This window comes from Elephantulus edwardii, unplaced genomic scaffold (genome assembly GCF_000299155.1).
Source record: "Elephantulus edwardii isolate Elephantulus edwardi_28Jun2011 unplaced genomic scaffold, EleEdw1.0 scaffold00333, whole genome shotgun sequence".
Taxonomy (NCBI): Eukaryota; Metazoa; Chordata; class Mammalia; order Macroscelidea; family Macroscelididae; genus Elephantulus; species Elephantulus edwardii.
Window position 1 is genome coordinate 2,003,715 of NW_006400083.1, and position 16,785 is coordinate 2,020,499.

The 16,785-nt window shown below is 37.7% G+C and overlaps 1 pseudogene; it reads left to right on the plus strand.

Annotated features, from left to right (window-relative positions):
• Positions 1-346: 346 nt before the first annotated feature.
• Positions 347-7,213, plus strand: LOC102875647 (annotated as a pseudogene).
• Positions 7,214-16,785: the final 9,572 nt, after the last annotated feature.

Below are 16,785 nucleotides of genomic sequence, written 5' to 3' on the forward strand. Positions count from 1 at the left end.
CCTTTAACCTCTCCCCATTGAGAATAATGTTAGCTCTCGGGTTTTCATAAATACTTTTCACTATATTGAAGAAATTCCCCTCTAGTCCTATTTTAGCATCTTTAAACTTTTCTCAGGGGCTCAAGACCTATTACATACTCAAAAGTCAGCCATTCCAGAGCAGCAGTACTGCATCCTCGGACCCCCAAGCGTTCTACAAGCTTCTCCAGCATGCAGGAACTCAGGGAGCAGCAGCAGAAGCTGCAGACAGCCTAGTTCATGCAGCAGAGAGGGCCTCCAAGCCAGATACCAGCCATCAATGTGAGAGTTTCTAAAAGCCTTCCTTCCTTCTGCCACCCAGGTGCCAATGGACGTCCTAAAGGTGCAGACCCACCTTGAAAACCCCACCAAGTACCACATACAGCAAGTTCAAAGGCAGCAGGTAAAGCAGTAATTTTTTATCATTTTAGCAAATAAATATTCCAACCAAGTCCTGAGCTTGCCATGTCTAAACCAGTCTGGTGATCATGTCATGCCACCTGTGCCTGGGAGCAATGCACCCAACACGCCCCATAGCTATGCAAACACTTAATTTCTACTGTGAAAAAGAGGGATTTTATAAATTTGAAAATCAAAACAGAGCAGAAAGTTAGTGCCTGAGTATGAACACACATTCCAGAGCATTGTGCATACAAATGGTGGTGTAATTGATGACATAATTAGCCTGAAATCAAGTTATAATGAGGAAATCCTAGACTTGATGAATCCTGCCTTGCAAATAGCAAATATGCTACCAGTGTTCGGTAACTTGATTGACCTTCACAGCAACCAAGGCTTGCCGCCCCAAACCTGACTTGTCCCTGTCTTATTCAGCAACGCACAGCAACACCCTGATGAGAGTAAGTACTATGGAGACACACCACTCAGGGAGCTGTTCAGAGAGTCAACCCAGTTCAACTTTATTGGTGGCTGCAGCACACTTATATATGAGCAAGTAAACAGGAAGACCAGATAAGATGGGCTTGCAGACACGGAACTTGCAGATTGGATAGGAGAAGCTCAGCCCATGAGGACAACTCCCAGCTCAACAGATGCTGCAGCCATCTTCCCAGGTGATGATCTTTCTCAAGTGAAACACAGGAGAGCTTTCTCTACCCCATATTAAAGGTTGTTGGAATGACTTCACTTATCCGGAGTTAGGATATCTGTCCTGGCCAAAGGTCCTCCTTTCTTCCCCAATATTTTCCAACACTGACCATCAGCAACTCCTGTCCATCCAACTTTCCAAAAATCAAAAGAAAGCTTGCAGTCGGTAGGTTTTCTTTTTACTGTGTTGGGAAAAGTTTTTGATAAACACATGAATTTAATCAATTTCATTTTCTTCATATCATGCATTTCTGGCTATATTTGGCAGTCTCTTCATACTTTGGACTAGCGCTTCTAAGCTTAATCCCAGTTAGTTTCTTATGAACTGTAAGGGTTTGGGCTTTACTCCTAGGTCTCTGATCCACCTTCAGTTGACTTTTGTGTATGATAAAAGATGTAGATCCTGTTTTAGCTTTGTCCAGGTGGAAGTCCAGTTTTGACAGCACCATTTGCTGAAGAGGTTGTCATTTTCCTATTTGATAGTTTTGATTTCCTAGTCAAATATCACTTGACCATAGTCAAATATCACTTGACCATAGATCACTGGGTCTATTTTTGGGTTCTCAATTATGTTCCATTGGTCTATTTGCCTGTCATTGTATCACTTGTATGGTATCTTAGTTATTACTGTGTAGTAGAGTTTTTTTGTTAGGTGTTTTTTGATGTTTTTTGCTGTTTTCCCCCTGACACTTTGAGTCTTTTTTGATCTACTTTATTCATTGTCCAACTTTAAGAAACATACAGAGAAATTGAAATTATGATTGATAATTCAGGTGCACATTGTTGTTGTTGTTATGTGCCGTCAAGTTGCTTGCAACTCATAGCGACCCTATGTACAAAATCCCTAAAATCTGCTCTGTCCTGTGCCAATTGCACCGTCTCGAATACACCCATCCTGATTACCCCAACCACTGAATCAATCCACCTCATAGGGGGCCTTCCCCTTCTGGCTGTCCCTCCACCCTACCAAGAATGATGTCCCTCTCCAAGGACCTGTCACTCCTTGCAACATGTCCAAAGTATGTTAGACAGAGCCTTAGAATCCTTGCCTCCAAATAGTAGCCCGGTTTGACCCTTTCCAGGAATAATCTGTTTGTATTCCTAGCAGTCCATGGTACCCTCAATACTCTTCTCCAGCACCACAACTCAAAGGCATCAATTCTCCTTCTATCCTCCTTAGTCATTGTCCAACTATCTGATGCATAACAAGTGATAGCAAAGACCATGGCCTGTATCAGACACACCTTAGTCTCCAAAAAGACACCACTGCTCTTCAGTACTTTGGAGGAGTTCCAACAGCAGACTTTCATCTTTTTTTATTATTAATTTTTAAAAAACGTTTACAGAGACTGGATTTTTCATTCATTCATTGCTGCACTTTTCTCCCTGTCCACCCCTTCCCCCCCCCAGTTCACTCTTCTCTTTGAAAAGTAAAAGAAAAATTCTTTCATTGTTATACAGTCCCTCTCTGCAAGTCCACTCCACTATGCAACCTTCATTCTGGACTCCCGTCATGACGATAATACCTAATCAAATATCCCTTTTTAAACAGGTCTCTCCCTCATCTGTTGCAATGTAGTATACATTATTTATCCCATTTTTCTCAGTCTCCCCAAACCTCCGATGTCAGTCCCATTTTGCAATACTGACACTATACCATATTTGTCTTTTTGTGACTGAGATATTTTAGTAAGCATATTGTCCTTCAAGATCACCCATTTTGTATAATATTTCATGAGTTCTTTGTTTTTCAAAGCTGTGTAGTATTCAATTGTGTAAATATAACAGAGCTTCTCTATCCATTCATTTATTTATGGGTGCTTAGGTTGTTTCCAATTCAAAGCTTCAATAAACATGTTTGTGTATGTATAACTTACACACATGCTTAGGTGGCAGTTATGGTTTCTCAGTAGTGGAATTGATGAGTCAAATGGTATTTCTATTTCCAACTTTTTTAGAAAGCGCCATATAGCCTTACCTAATGGTTGCATCGTATTACACTCCGACCAACAGAGAATAAGGGTTCCAATTTCTCCACAACCTCACCAGCGTTTGTTATTTGTTGTTCTGTTAAATTTTGCAATTCTTACTGGGGTGAGATGATATTTAATAGTTGTTTTGATTTGCATCTATTTTAGAAATAGAGATTTTGAACATTTCTTCATGTGTTTGCATGCCATCTGAATGCCTTCTTTGGTGAAGTGTCTGTTCATATCCTGTGACCATTTTTCAATTGGTTTGTATCACTTTATCTCATTGTGGTGGTGTACTACATTTTGAGGTCAGGGAATGCTATGCCTTCCCCCTTAATTTTGCATTTCAGAATTATTTTCCTTAATTCAGGTTCTCTTGCCTCTCCAAATAAATTTGATAATTTCCCTTTCAATCTCCTTGAAAAATGAATTTGGTATCTCTATTGGGATTTCATTAAACATGTAGATTATTTTTGGTAGGATTGTCATTTTCATGATATTGAGTCTTTGTATTCATGAACAAGACACATTTTTTCCATTTCTCTAGCTCTTTTATTGTGTCTTGCATATATGCTCTGTAGTTTTCTTAGTATAGGTTTGTTGTTTTTTGTTTTGTTTTGTTTTGTTTTTTTTATTTTTGTATCTCTAGTTAGGTTCATTCCCAAGTATCTCAATTTGTGTTTAACTATTGTAAATTGTATTGATTTATTAATTTTCTTCTCTGGGTTCATTTTATAACTGTAGAAGAATCCTATCCATGTTTGAACATTTATCTTATATCCTGCAACTCTACTAAATTGTCCTACTAATTTTAACAGTTCTTTGGTTGAGGATTTGGGGGTTTCTGTGTATATTATCATATAATCTGCATATAGTGACAGTTTAACCATCTTTTTGTCAAACTAGCTGTCTTTTAATTTCTTCTCTTGTCATATCCTTGTAGCAAACACTTCCAACACAATATTAACTAGAAGTCATGACAGTGGGCATCATTGTCTGGTCCCCGTTTGCAAGGAAAATGCCTTTTTTTCAGTCTTTCTCAAATGAGAATAATGTTGGCTCCTTGCTTTGCATAGCTACTTTACACTATGTTGAGGAAATTCCCTTCTATTCCAATTTTGCTAAGTGTCTTTATCAGAAGAGGGTATTGGATTTTGTCAAATGCCTTTTCTACATCAATTGCTAAAATCATATGGTTCTTATTATTTATTTTGTTAATATAGTGAATAATGTAAATTGCTTTTCTTATATTGAACCATCCTTGCATGCTGTTGTTTTTGTCATGTGCCCTCGAGATGCCTGCAACTCAGCGACCCTGTGTACAACAGGCCTAAATCCTGCTCTATCATGTGTCAATTTTATTGTCCCTGACACACCTACACCCATTAACACAATCACTGAATCAATCCTTCTCATGGAGGGTCTTCCTCTCTTGTACTGTTGTTCCACCCTCCCAAGTGTAACGTCCCTCACCAAGAACTGATCCCTCCTTGCAACACTTCCAAAGTGTGTCAGATGAAGCTTCAGAATCCTTGCCTCCAAGGAGCTGCTTGGTCTCACCCTCTCCAGGATGAGCTTGTTTGTTCTAGCAGCCCATGGTATTTTCCAGCACCACAACTCAAAGACATCAAATCTCCTTCTATCATCCCTAGCCCTTGTCCAGCTCTCTGATGCATAGCAAGTAATTGCAAAAACTATGGTCTCTGTCAGGTGCACCTTAGTCTCCTAACTGACATCATTGCTCCTCAGTACTTCAGAGAGATCTATGACAGCTGACTTTCCCTAATGCAATCCATCTTTTAATTTCCTTGCAAACTGAAGCTGTTAAGAATCTCAATCTCTTCACCATATATCATGATGCTACTAATCAGCCCACTGGTGAGAATCTTTGTTTCCTGGATGTTGAACTTCAAACAATATTGAAGACTGCAGTCCTTGGTCTTCTGCAGCAAACACTTCAGGTCTTTTTCCGTTTCAGCAAGCATGGTTGTGTCATCTGCATAATGTGGATTGTCGAATCTTCCTCCAATCCTGATGCCATTTTTCTCCTCATAAAGCCCAGCTCCCAGATAATCTGTTCTGTATATAGATTGAAAAGATATGGAGATAGGACACATTCTTGTTGCACACTCTTCCCAGTTTTGAACCATGCAGTATTTCCTTGCTCTATTCTAATGATTGCCTTCTGGTCCAAGTATATGTTTTGTATAAGTACAATCAAGTGTTCTGGAATCCCCATTCTTTTCAGAGTCAGCCACAGTTTGTTATGATCTACACAGCCAAATGCCTTTGCATAGTCACGGAAACACAATCTGACAGGTGTTGGATTTTGTCAAATGTCTTTTCTGCATAAGTTGCTTAGATTTTGTGGTTCTTGTTATTTACTTTGTCAATATAGTGAATTATCCTGATTGTTTTTCTTATGTTGAACCATCTTTGCATACTTATTATGAATCCCACTTGGTCATGGTTATTTTTTTATGTGCTTTTGGACTCTGTTAGGTAAGATTCTGGTAAAGATTTTGCATCTATATTCATCTTAGATATTGGTTTATTTCTTTGTAATATCTTCATCTGGTTTTGGTATTAGGGTTATGCTTGCATCATAGAATGACTCTGGAAGTGTTCCTTATTTTTCAATTTTTTGAACTAATTTAAATAGAATGAGTGCTAAATCCTCTCTAAATGTCTGGTATAATTTATCTGGTCCAGGACTTTTCTTATGGGGAAATCTTTTTATGACTTTTTCAATTTCTTCTCTTGTGTTGGGTCTGTTTAAGTGCTCTATATCTGTCCTTGTCAACCTGGGCAGGGAATGTGCTTCCAGGAATTTGTCCATTTCCCCTAAGTTTTTTAATTTATCAGAGTATAGCTTTTTGTAGTATTCTGATATTATGGAATTGATTCCCTTAAATGCCTTTTTAAACATTTAATCTGCTAAGGTTTGTTTTCTGGTTTTTTATTTAAACTTAGGTGTAGCCATTGCTCAAAATTGGGTGTGAGCTCATTAGATTTGGCCTTCTGTTTAAAAAGGCTTTTGGCTGTAAGTCTGGGGCTGCTTTCAGTCTCAGAAGATAAATGAGTGGCTGGCCAGATTCTGCTAAGGTTTGTTTTCTGGTTTTTGGTTGTGACTTGGGTGTGGCCATTGGTTGAAATTGGATGTGACTAATTTTGTATATTACTACCTAACTTGGGAGGGACAAAAAAGCATTATGCTGAATGAACTAAGTTCCACAAGGACAAATATTGTATAAAACCATTATTGTGAAATGAGTATAAGGATTCAAGGGGGTGGAGGTGGGTGGAAACATAGAGATGAGGATGTGCAGGGGGAGGGGAGATTAATCATGGGGTTGTACAATTTGATGGGCAGGGGTGAGGGAAATTAGAAGAATCCATTCTCAGAAACAATGTATTGGAATTCGGTAAATAAATTAGTATAAAAGTTTTTAAAAAATGAGCTTACAGATACTGAAACAAGAGCACTGGCCAAAGAGAGGCAGAAAAAAGACAATTACAACTAGATTGAGTGAAGGAAAGATTTAATGGAAATGGTTGCATTAAAGAAATCAGTATTTTGATCCCCACATCAAATGATCCAGACGTGTGCTGGAACAAGGGAACCATTCTAAGAGCATCTGTGAGAACAACAGCATAGGACAGAGCTTGAAAACTGACAGAAAAAACTTTAGCATGCCAACAGGTATTTACTGCTCAGAATTCAGGAATTTGAAATGCAAGCTCAGGCTCATGGATTTTCTCTTATTCCACCCTTGCATTTCTGCTATCCAGATTTGGTGAATCATGCCATCAAGCAGGAACCAGTCCTTGAAAACTGCAACCAAGACCCCCTGCAGCATCACACTGACCTCCTATGCACAACCACTCTGGATTTCACAGGTAGTATCATCTTCTTCAATAACAGTCTTGTCTCTGAGACAGAGGACAGCCAGGCCAACAGTGTTCCCACAAAAATGAGCTCCAAACTAGAATACATCCTGATGAATGACACTGTTTCTCCTGTGTGCATAATAGACTTGTTCTCACCTGGAGTTTTGAAGACCAGCAGTTGTAGGAGTAGCATGAACATGAAAGAAATAAAGCATGCTTGTTAGCAGGGATGACTGCCATTCTCATGGACTGCTTCCTTTCTTGATATATCGATTTGATAATTTCACCTGAATGGGGTCCTCTTTAGGATTTCCCTTTAATATGCCTCTCAAATATTGTACAGTGAGTGTACAGTATCTGTAAGCTGAATTCTTCATGCATCTGAGCTTTCTAATCCAAGAGCATTTTGTGTCAGAGAAGTATCTGTCCACTTTTTAATTCAGGGGCTTCTCAGTTTGAGATTTTAAACTTTTCTCCATCTACCGTGATGCTACCTTTCGCCTAGTAGTGAGAATACTTGTTTTTTGACTTTGACATGTAATGCATATTGAAGGCCTTGATCTTCTGAAACAAATGCTTTAAGTCCTCTTCAAATTTGGTGAGAAAAGTTGTGTTATCTGCATAATGAAGGCTGTTGATTAATCTTCCCCAGTCCTGCTGTGACTTTCTTCCTATAAAGTCCAATCTCTTGAACAATCTGTTCAGAATATAGATTGAAAAAAATATGAAGAAAGGAAATATTGCTGATTCACTCCTTTCTTGATTTTGAATTATGCAGTGTTCTTTTGCTCTGTTCAGACAACACCTTCTTGGTAGAGGTTTGGCATGAGCATAATCAAAAGTCCTAGGATTTCCAATCTTCACAATTTGTTGTGATTCACACTGTCAATTGTGGTTGCATAGCTGATAAAATACAAATAGACATTCTAATAATCTGCTTTCAGCCAAGATCCATCCAACATAGGCTATGAAGTTGCATGGCCTTTTCTAAACCCAGCTTTTATTTCTTGCAGTTTTCTGCTGATACACTATTCTAGTTATTTTGGGATAATCTTCAGTTTTATTTTTTTGTATGTGATATAAGTGATATTGTTCTGTATTTTCCACATTCTGATGGATCACCTTTTCTGGTAATGGAAATAAATAAGGGTCTCTTTTGTCTACGACTCAAAGGCACCTAACAAAAATAATGATGACACAGAGAGAGCTACATTGGCCTAATGGACAGAACGCTATGCTACCAAGCCGAAGGTGGGTAATTTTAATCTGGGACCCTCAGGCCAGGGCCAAATTGTTTTCCTGTCAAACACATCCTTCTAGGTGGTATAGCACTGGTCTGTGCATTGCTTTACAGAGGTAACTCATGGTTGCTATGATGCTGAGCACTGTGACACTGAAGTGACAAACGTGGTAATGGTTACCCATGGTGGACAGTATTTGCTGGAGCTTCCCAACTAAAACAAGCCTGGAAGCAGGAGTGGCATCCACTTCCGAAATGGCTTGCCTCCAGAAACTATATGTATGAACAGTGCACAGCACCTAACAGCAACAACAACTTCCATTCACCTAGTCAGTTAGTTGTTCTACAGATTCCTTGACACAACCTGGTAAGCACATGCAAATCTCCATCTGTTTGTTGAAATATGTCAATTGGTATTACATCAATTCCCAGAGTCTTAATTTTTTTCAAATTCCTTAAGATACTTTTGAATTACTTCCTTTATTACCATTAGTTCTTGATACATGTTACTTTCTGAAATGGTTTTTCATCAGCCAATTCTTTTAGGTGAGTGACTCTATTCTTTCTATCTTCTTTGATAATTCAAAGGTTAGTTATTTGAATAAATCAGCCATTCGTTGAGAGAAATTTGGACAATCTCTATACAGATATACAGCCTTAGAAACTAGATAGAGGATAGTATTGCAATAAACTAGAATTCCTTTGATGGAAGTTAGAGGTACAAAATATTTATGGAATGAAAACTGTAAGATACTACTGCAAGAAACTAAGAGTTGTAAAAAAAATCGAGCAGCATACAATACATAGAGATGCAACAACCTACATTATGAAAACTTTAATATTTCTCAAAGCAATCTACTGATAAAACATTATCCAAACTCAAATGTCATCAATATTTTTTAAGGAAATGGATGAAGAAAGGACTAAGTATATACTGTAAGAAAAAGAGACCCCCCCCAATAATTGAAATACTATTAAATAAGAAAAACAAAGTCCATATTAGCATACTTCCCAGTTTCAACACATTCTATACAGCCATGAAACCAAAACAGCCTCATACAAATACAGACATGTGTACTAATGGATCATAATTTCAAACTTACATGTAAATCTCAATTTTTATAAACAGCTGATGTTTTATAAATATCTACTAACAATAAAACGGGGGAAAATTTTTCCTCAAAAGTGATGCTGGCAAAGTTAGCTACCCTTTTCTAGATAAATGAAACAAAATCTATGCATAATAGCTTACACTATAGTAAATAAAGATTTCTCAAAGGCCTAAATAGTAAATCTCAAACTATAAATATCTGTTACTACCCTCACTGCTCTCAAGTAAAATATGGCTCTGTACGTTCCAGTAGATTTCCAAGAGTGTCATGGAAGGAGACTGTTCATCTTCATCGCACAGAGCAAGTTGTAGATTTTAACCACTGACTTTTCACTAGCAATAGAACGGATAATACAACATATCACAAAAGCTCCTTATTGACCAATTATTGTTTAATGCCGTTGTGTTGAGTCCAACCGATAAGAGCCCTACAAACAACATATCTGAATGCTATCCCATCATTTATAATCTCTGACACACTTAAGCCTGTTGAAGTATAAATCATCCCATCTCATTGAGACTATTCTCTTTTGCTGACCCTCAACGAGATGGATTAGCTCAGTGACAGGGTTAATGGGGGTAGGTGTGTCAGAGACAATAAGGTTGGCTCTTGATAGAGCAGATTTCAGAGCTGTTGTATGTAGGGTTGCTATGAGTTACAAGCAACTCAACTGCACATAACAATAACTATCTTTCCAAGCATGAGGTTGTTCTCCAAAGATAGCCTGTCCTCACAACATGTCCAATGTATATGAAATGAATCTGTGCTATCTTCCCTCCCAAGTAGTACTCAGGTTACACTTTCTCCAAGACACCTGTTTTTCTTTTGGTAGACCATAATATTATCAATGCATCCCGACTTTTGCATTCCAGTCACCCATTATTATCAATGCATTTTGGTTGCATGTTCGATCAATCTCTGATTGTAAAAGTTGGTAAAAATCTTCTATCTCCTCTTCCTTGGCTCTGGTTGTTGGTGCATATATTTGAATGATAGTGGTATTCACTGGACTTCCTTGTATGCGAATAGATATTATCCTGTCACTGACAATATTGTACTTCAAGACAGATCTAGCAATGACTTTTTTAACTATGAAAGCAACACCATTTTTCCTCACTTTTTCATCTCCAGAGTAATATATCATATGGTCATCCGACTCAAAATGCCCATGCCAGTCCATCTCATCTCACCAATGCCTAGTATGTCAATATTTATGCTTTCCATTTCTTCCTTAACAATATCTAATTTTCCTACATTCATGGTTCTCACATTCGATGGCCCAATCATCAGTGTCTGCTTACAACTGTTCCTCTTCCTTTGTATTTCCATACTTGAAAACTCAACCTCCTTTGCCATTTCTGTTATCTAAATGTGTTCTGTTGTACATAGGGTTTTCAGAGGCCTGCTATTTCAGAAGTGGATAGCCAATCCTTCTTCCTAGTCTGTCTCAATGTGAATGAGCATGCGAACACTGCATGGTTCAAAATTGGGAAGGGTGTACGCCAGGGATGCGTCCTATCTCCATACCTTTTCAACCTATATGCAGAACAGATTATCCGGGAGGCTGGGCTCTATGAGGAGAAATGTGGGGTCAAGATTGGTGGACGATTTATCAACAATCTGCGTTATGCGGATGACACAACCCTGCTTGATGAAACTGAGGAAGACCCGAAGCGCCTGCTGTAGAGTGTCAAGGGCTGCAGCCTACAATATGGAATGAGGCTCAATGTCAAGAAGACAAAGATTCTCACCACTGGACCAATTGGCAGCATCAGGATGGATGGTGAAGAGATTGAGATTGTACACAGCTTTAGTTTGCTTGGCTCCATAGTCAACAGTCTTGGCACCAGCAGCCAGGAAATTAAAAGGCGCATTGCCATGGGAAAGTCTGCTTTTAGGGACCTCTCCAAAGTGCTGAAGAACAATGGTGTCTCTCTTGAGACTAAGGTGCGTCTGATACAGGCTATGGTCTTCTCAATCACTTGTTATGCATCAGCAATCACTTGTTATGCATCAGAGAGTTGGACAATGACCAAGGAGGATAGAAGGAGAATTGATGCCTTTGAGCTGTGGTGCTGGAGAAGAGTATTGAGAATACCATGGACTGCTAGGAAAACAAACAGATTTGTCCTGGAAAGGGTTAAACCAGGTGGCTCCTTGGAGGCAAGGATTCTGAAGCTCCGTCTAACTTACTTTGGACATGTTGTGAGGAGAGACCAGTCCTTGGAGAGGGACATCATGCTTGGGAGGGTGGAGGGACGGCGCAGGAGAGGAAGGCCCTCTATGAGGTGGATTGATTCAGTGACTGGGATAATTGGGATGGGAGTGTCAGAGACAGTGCGATTGGCACAGGACAGAGCGGAGTTTAGGACTGTTGTACATAGGGTCGCTATGAGTCGCACAACAACAACAGTCCATAATATATTCAGCATTCTTCTCCAAAACTTTAACTTTAAGGCATTGATTCTTCTTCTGTCAACTTTATTGATTTTCTAGCTCTCAAAAGCATAGTTGGTGATTATAAAGACTATAGCTTGAAGTCTTTAAACTGACAACTGAAATCTCTAAAAGATGAATTTTCCAATGGTATACATCTACTGATCTTTTACCAAGGGTGTAGATTATACATGTAAACAAGATGAAATGATTGAAAATTTCAATCTTGTCTCCATCTATCATGATCTTGCCTATCAGATCAGTGGTTTGTTTTCTTTCTTAATACTAGCTTATTTACAAAATTCAAATAAATTTTTGCACACCAGATTCTTCTCATTTCCCTCATCCTCCCACCAAATTGTACAGTTGTACAACCTCATGATTAATACCCCCCGACACAATACTCACCCATCTGCTCCCACCCTCATCCCTCTCCTTTGAATACTCATACTCAATCTAGAATAATAGTTTTATACAGTATTTGTTCTTGTGGGACTAAGTTCACCCAGCATAATGCTCTTCAGTCCTTCTCAAGTTAGATAATAATTTTATACTACACACATTCTTTTTCACACCAGACCTTTTCCCTTTCCTTTACCAATCCCTCCCTCTACCCATAAAATTGTGTAACTCTATGTTTAAGCCCCCCACTCATCCTTGGATTTTCATACACATTCTACAATAATGATCCTATACAGTATTTGTCTTTATGAGACTGAGTTAGCTCACTTAGCATAATGTTCTTTTGTCCCTCCCATGTTAGGTAGTAATATACAAAATCATTGCTCCTGTATGCTTCATAGCATTTCATTTTGTGAATGTACCATAATTTCTCCATCCATTTCATTGTGGTTAGGCATTTGAGCTGTTTCCATGTTCTTGTTATAGTGAACAATGCAACTATGAGCAGTGCTGTACAAGTTTCTATTTGTGCCTCCGCTCTCATTTTCTTGAGGTATATTTCAAGCAGTGCAATAGCTGGGTCATATGGAATTTTTATGTCCAGCTTTTTGAGGAAACACCAAACTGCCTTCGAAAGTGGTTATATCACTTTACAATCCTAATCCTGCCAACAGTGTATAAGAGTTCCTATTTCTCCACTTCCTCTCCAACATTTATAACTTTATGCCCTGCTAAACTTTGCCACTGGTACTGAGTTAACATGGTATCTCATTGGGGTTTTGATTTGCATCTCTATTGCCAGAGATTTGGAGTATTTCTTCATGTGTCTGTTGGCCATCTGAATGTCCACCTCTGTGAAAAGTCTTTTGATGTCTTTGGCCCATTGGACTATCAGTCCCTTTCTTCTGGAGGACCTGTAGATTCTGTTGACTTTTGTTATGAGACCCTTATCTGAGATGATATTGCCAAATGTTTGTTCCAAGTCTGTAGGTTTTCTTTTCATCATTTTGGAAAAAGATTTTTGATGAGCAGAGATTTAATCTTCAGAAGATCCCAATAATCAATTTTATCCCCCTCAGATTATGTATTTCTGGCTCTATTTGGCAGTCCCTTTTTGGTGTTGGATTTTGTCAAATATTTTTACTGCATCAATTGCTAGGATCATATGGTTCTTGTTATTTGTTTTGTTAATGTGGTGAATTATGTTGATTGTTTTTCTTATGTTGAACCATCCTTACATACCTCTTAGGAATCTCACTTGCTCAGGGTAATTTTTTTTTCTTTTTATGTGCTTTTGAATTCTATTGGCTAGGATTTTGTTAAGGAGTTTTGCATCTATATTCATGACATATATTGTTCTACAGTTTTATTTCTTGGTAATATCTTTGCCTGGTTTTGGTATTAGGGTTAAGCTTGCTTCATAAAATGTCTCTGAGAGTGTTCTTTCTTTTTCTATATTTTGAAATAACTTAAGTATAATTAGTGATTAATCCTCTAGTCCAGAACTTTTTTTGTGTAGGAGTCTTTTTATGACATTTCCAATTTCTTCTTTTGTGATGGTCTGTGTAAGTGTTCTATATCTGACTGTGTTAATCTGGGTAGGGCATGAGTTTCAAGGAATTTATCCATTTCCTCTAGGTTTTTTAGTTTATCCAAGTATAACTTTCATAATAATCTGAAATTATAGATGCAATATCTTCTGTTTCTGTTGTGATGTCACCTCTATTATTCCTTAATTGAGTTACTTATGCTTTCTCTTTTTTTCTTTTGTTAATTTTGCCAATGGTTTGTCAATTTTATTGATCCTTTTGAAAAACCAGCTCCTGGTATTATTGATGGTTTCAATTGCTTTTCTGTTTTCTATCTCATTGATTTAAACTCTTATCCTTATAATTCCCTTTCTTCTAGAGGCTGTTGAGTTACATTGTTGTTCTTTTCCTACTTGAAAAAGATGTTGTTAGATGATTTATTTTGCTTGTTTCTTAATTTTTTTATATGTTTGCCTATTGCTATGAACTAGCCCCTGAGAACAGTCTTAGCTGCATCCCAGAGGTTTTGGAATATTGTATTTTCATTGCCATTTGTTTCTAGGGACTTTTAATTTAATTTTTTATTTTTTCTATATCCCAATCATGTTCTAGGCAGGTGTTATCTAGATTCTACGCTGATGGTCTTATAAACTTTACCCTCTTGTGGTTAATTTCTAGTTTTATGGTATTTTGGTCTGAGAAGATACTTTGTAATATTTCAGTGTTTTTTAATTTGTTGAGATTTGCTTTGTGCTCTAATATGTGATCATTTCTGGAGAATGTAACATGTGCACTTGAGAAGAAAGTGAATTGAGTTTTTGTTGAGTGCAGTGCTTAGTATACATCCACAAGATTGAGTTGACTGACTGTGTATTTTAATTTTTCTACATGTTTGTTAAGTTTCTTTTGAGTTGACCTATCTTTTAGCCAGAGTGGTATGTTAAAATCTTCCACCACTATTTTGATGCTATCTCTTTCTTCTGTTACATTAATAGTTGTTTTATGTGTTTAGCAGGTCTATTATTTGGTTCGTAGATGTTGGTCAATGTTATGTTCTCTTGCTCTACCATGACTTTAATCACTATTTAGTTTCCTTCCTTATCTTTTATGATGATTTCCATTCTGAAGTCTATTTTATCAGGAATTAGTATTGCCACTCCTGCTTTTTTATGGGTGCCATTTACTTGGTATATTTTTTTCCAAGTATACTATTTTGAGTCTGTTTCTCTTCATTTATTAGATGTGTCTTTGCAGACAACATATTTATGGGCTTTGCCTTTTTATCCATTCTGCTAACTCTTTTCCCATTGATTGGTGCATTAAGTCTATTCACATTGTGATTATTGACAGGACCAGTTTTATCATTACCATTTTGTTGTATTTAGTTTGTTTTTGTTTTCAAAAATAATCCTTAAGTTCTTTCTTTTCCACAAAGGATGTGATTTCTCCTTTGTATTTGATGGAGAGCTTTGCTGGTTACATGATCCTGGATTGGCAGTTGTTTCTTTCAACTTTCTGTATATGCTATTCCATTGTCTTCTTGCTTGCATGGTTTCTGCTAAAAAAAAATCAGAACTTAATCTGATGGCTTTTCCTTTGTAGGTGACTCTGTTTTTATTGTACTGCTTTCAGTATTCTATCCTTATCTTTTAATTTGGAGAATTTTATTATGATATATCTTGATGTTTTCATTTTGATCCCCATGGTTTTTATTGGAATTCAATATGTAGATAAATTTGATAAAGTTGATATCTTTACAATATGAAGTCTACCAAATCTTTATCATATTTGATACTTTAGTTTATTAAGGTACTTAATTTGTTTCAATAATATTTTTCTGCTAAGGAACATAAGAGAGTTCTGGTGGTCTAGTTGCAAGAAGCTGCACTGCAGTCCTGAAGGCTGTCTGTTTAAGGTCACCAGCTGATCTTCAGGAGAAGGATGGGTAATCTCATACTATGTGATTTACTGCCTCTGAAAATCAGCCAGAAGGTCAGCTATTGTTTGGTTCTGACCCTATGGTACACAACATCTTCAACAACAACAAAGAATATTAAGTATATTTTGTTATATTTGTTGTTATTATTGTGTGCCATTTAATCACCATTTATTCATAACCATCCAGTGGGTTTTCGGAGGCAATAATTTGCATGGGAGGAGACTGTCCTTCCTTTTTCTATGGAGGAGCCAGTGGATTTGAATTGAATGCCTACGGATTTGTAACAGAACTTTTTACTACTAGGGCACCACAGCTCCATTATTTATGCAAATTTTTAGTGCTGTAGTGGAAATTAATTTAAAGATACAATCTGCATTGCTTAAAAATGTATAATAAAAATAAATAGACCAGTAAAAGTTTAAAATGAATGAATAGAAAAAAATAAATTAATTATGAGGGGAAACAAGTAGGCTTATTTTAAAAATTGAAAAATATGCAATCATTAATATTATCCTGAACAATTTATGGCATCACATATGATGATGTTGTTGTTGTTATGTGCTGTCGAGTCGCTTGCGACTCAGAGCCACCCTATGTACAACAGCCCTAAACTCTGCTCTGTCCTGTGCCAATCGCACTGTCTCTGACACTCCCATCCCGATTATCCCAGTCACTGGATCAATCTACCTCATAGAGGGCCTCCCCCTCCTGCACTGTCCCTCCACACTCCCAAGCATGACGTCCTTCTCCAAGGATCGGTCTCTCCTGACAACATATCCAAAGTATGTTAGACAGAGCCTCAGAATCCTTGCTTCCAAGGAGCCACCCAGTTTAACCCTTTCCAGTACAAATCTGTTTGTTTTCCTAGCAGTCATGGTATTCGCAATACTCTTCTCCAGCACCACAGCTCAAAGGCATCAATTCTCCTTCTATCCTCCTTGGTCATTGTCCAATTCTCTGATGCATAACAAGTGATTGCAAAGACCATGGCCTGTATCAGGCGCACCTTAGTCTCCAGAGGGACACCATTGCTCTTCAATACTTTGGAGAGGTCCCTAACAGCAGACGCCTTTTAATTTCCTGGCTGCCGGTCCAAGTCTGTTGACTGTGGAGCCAAGCAAACTAAAGCTGTATACAA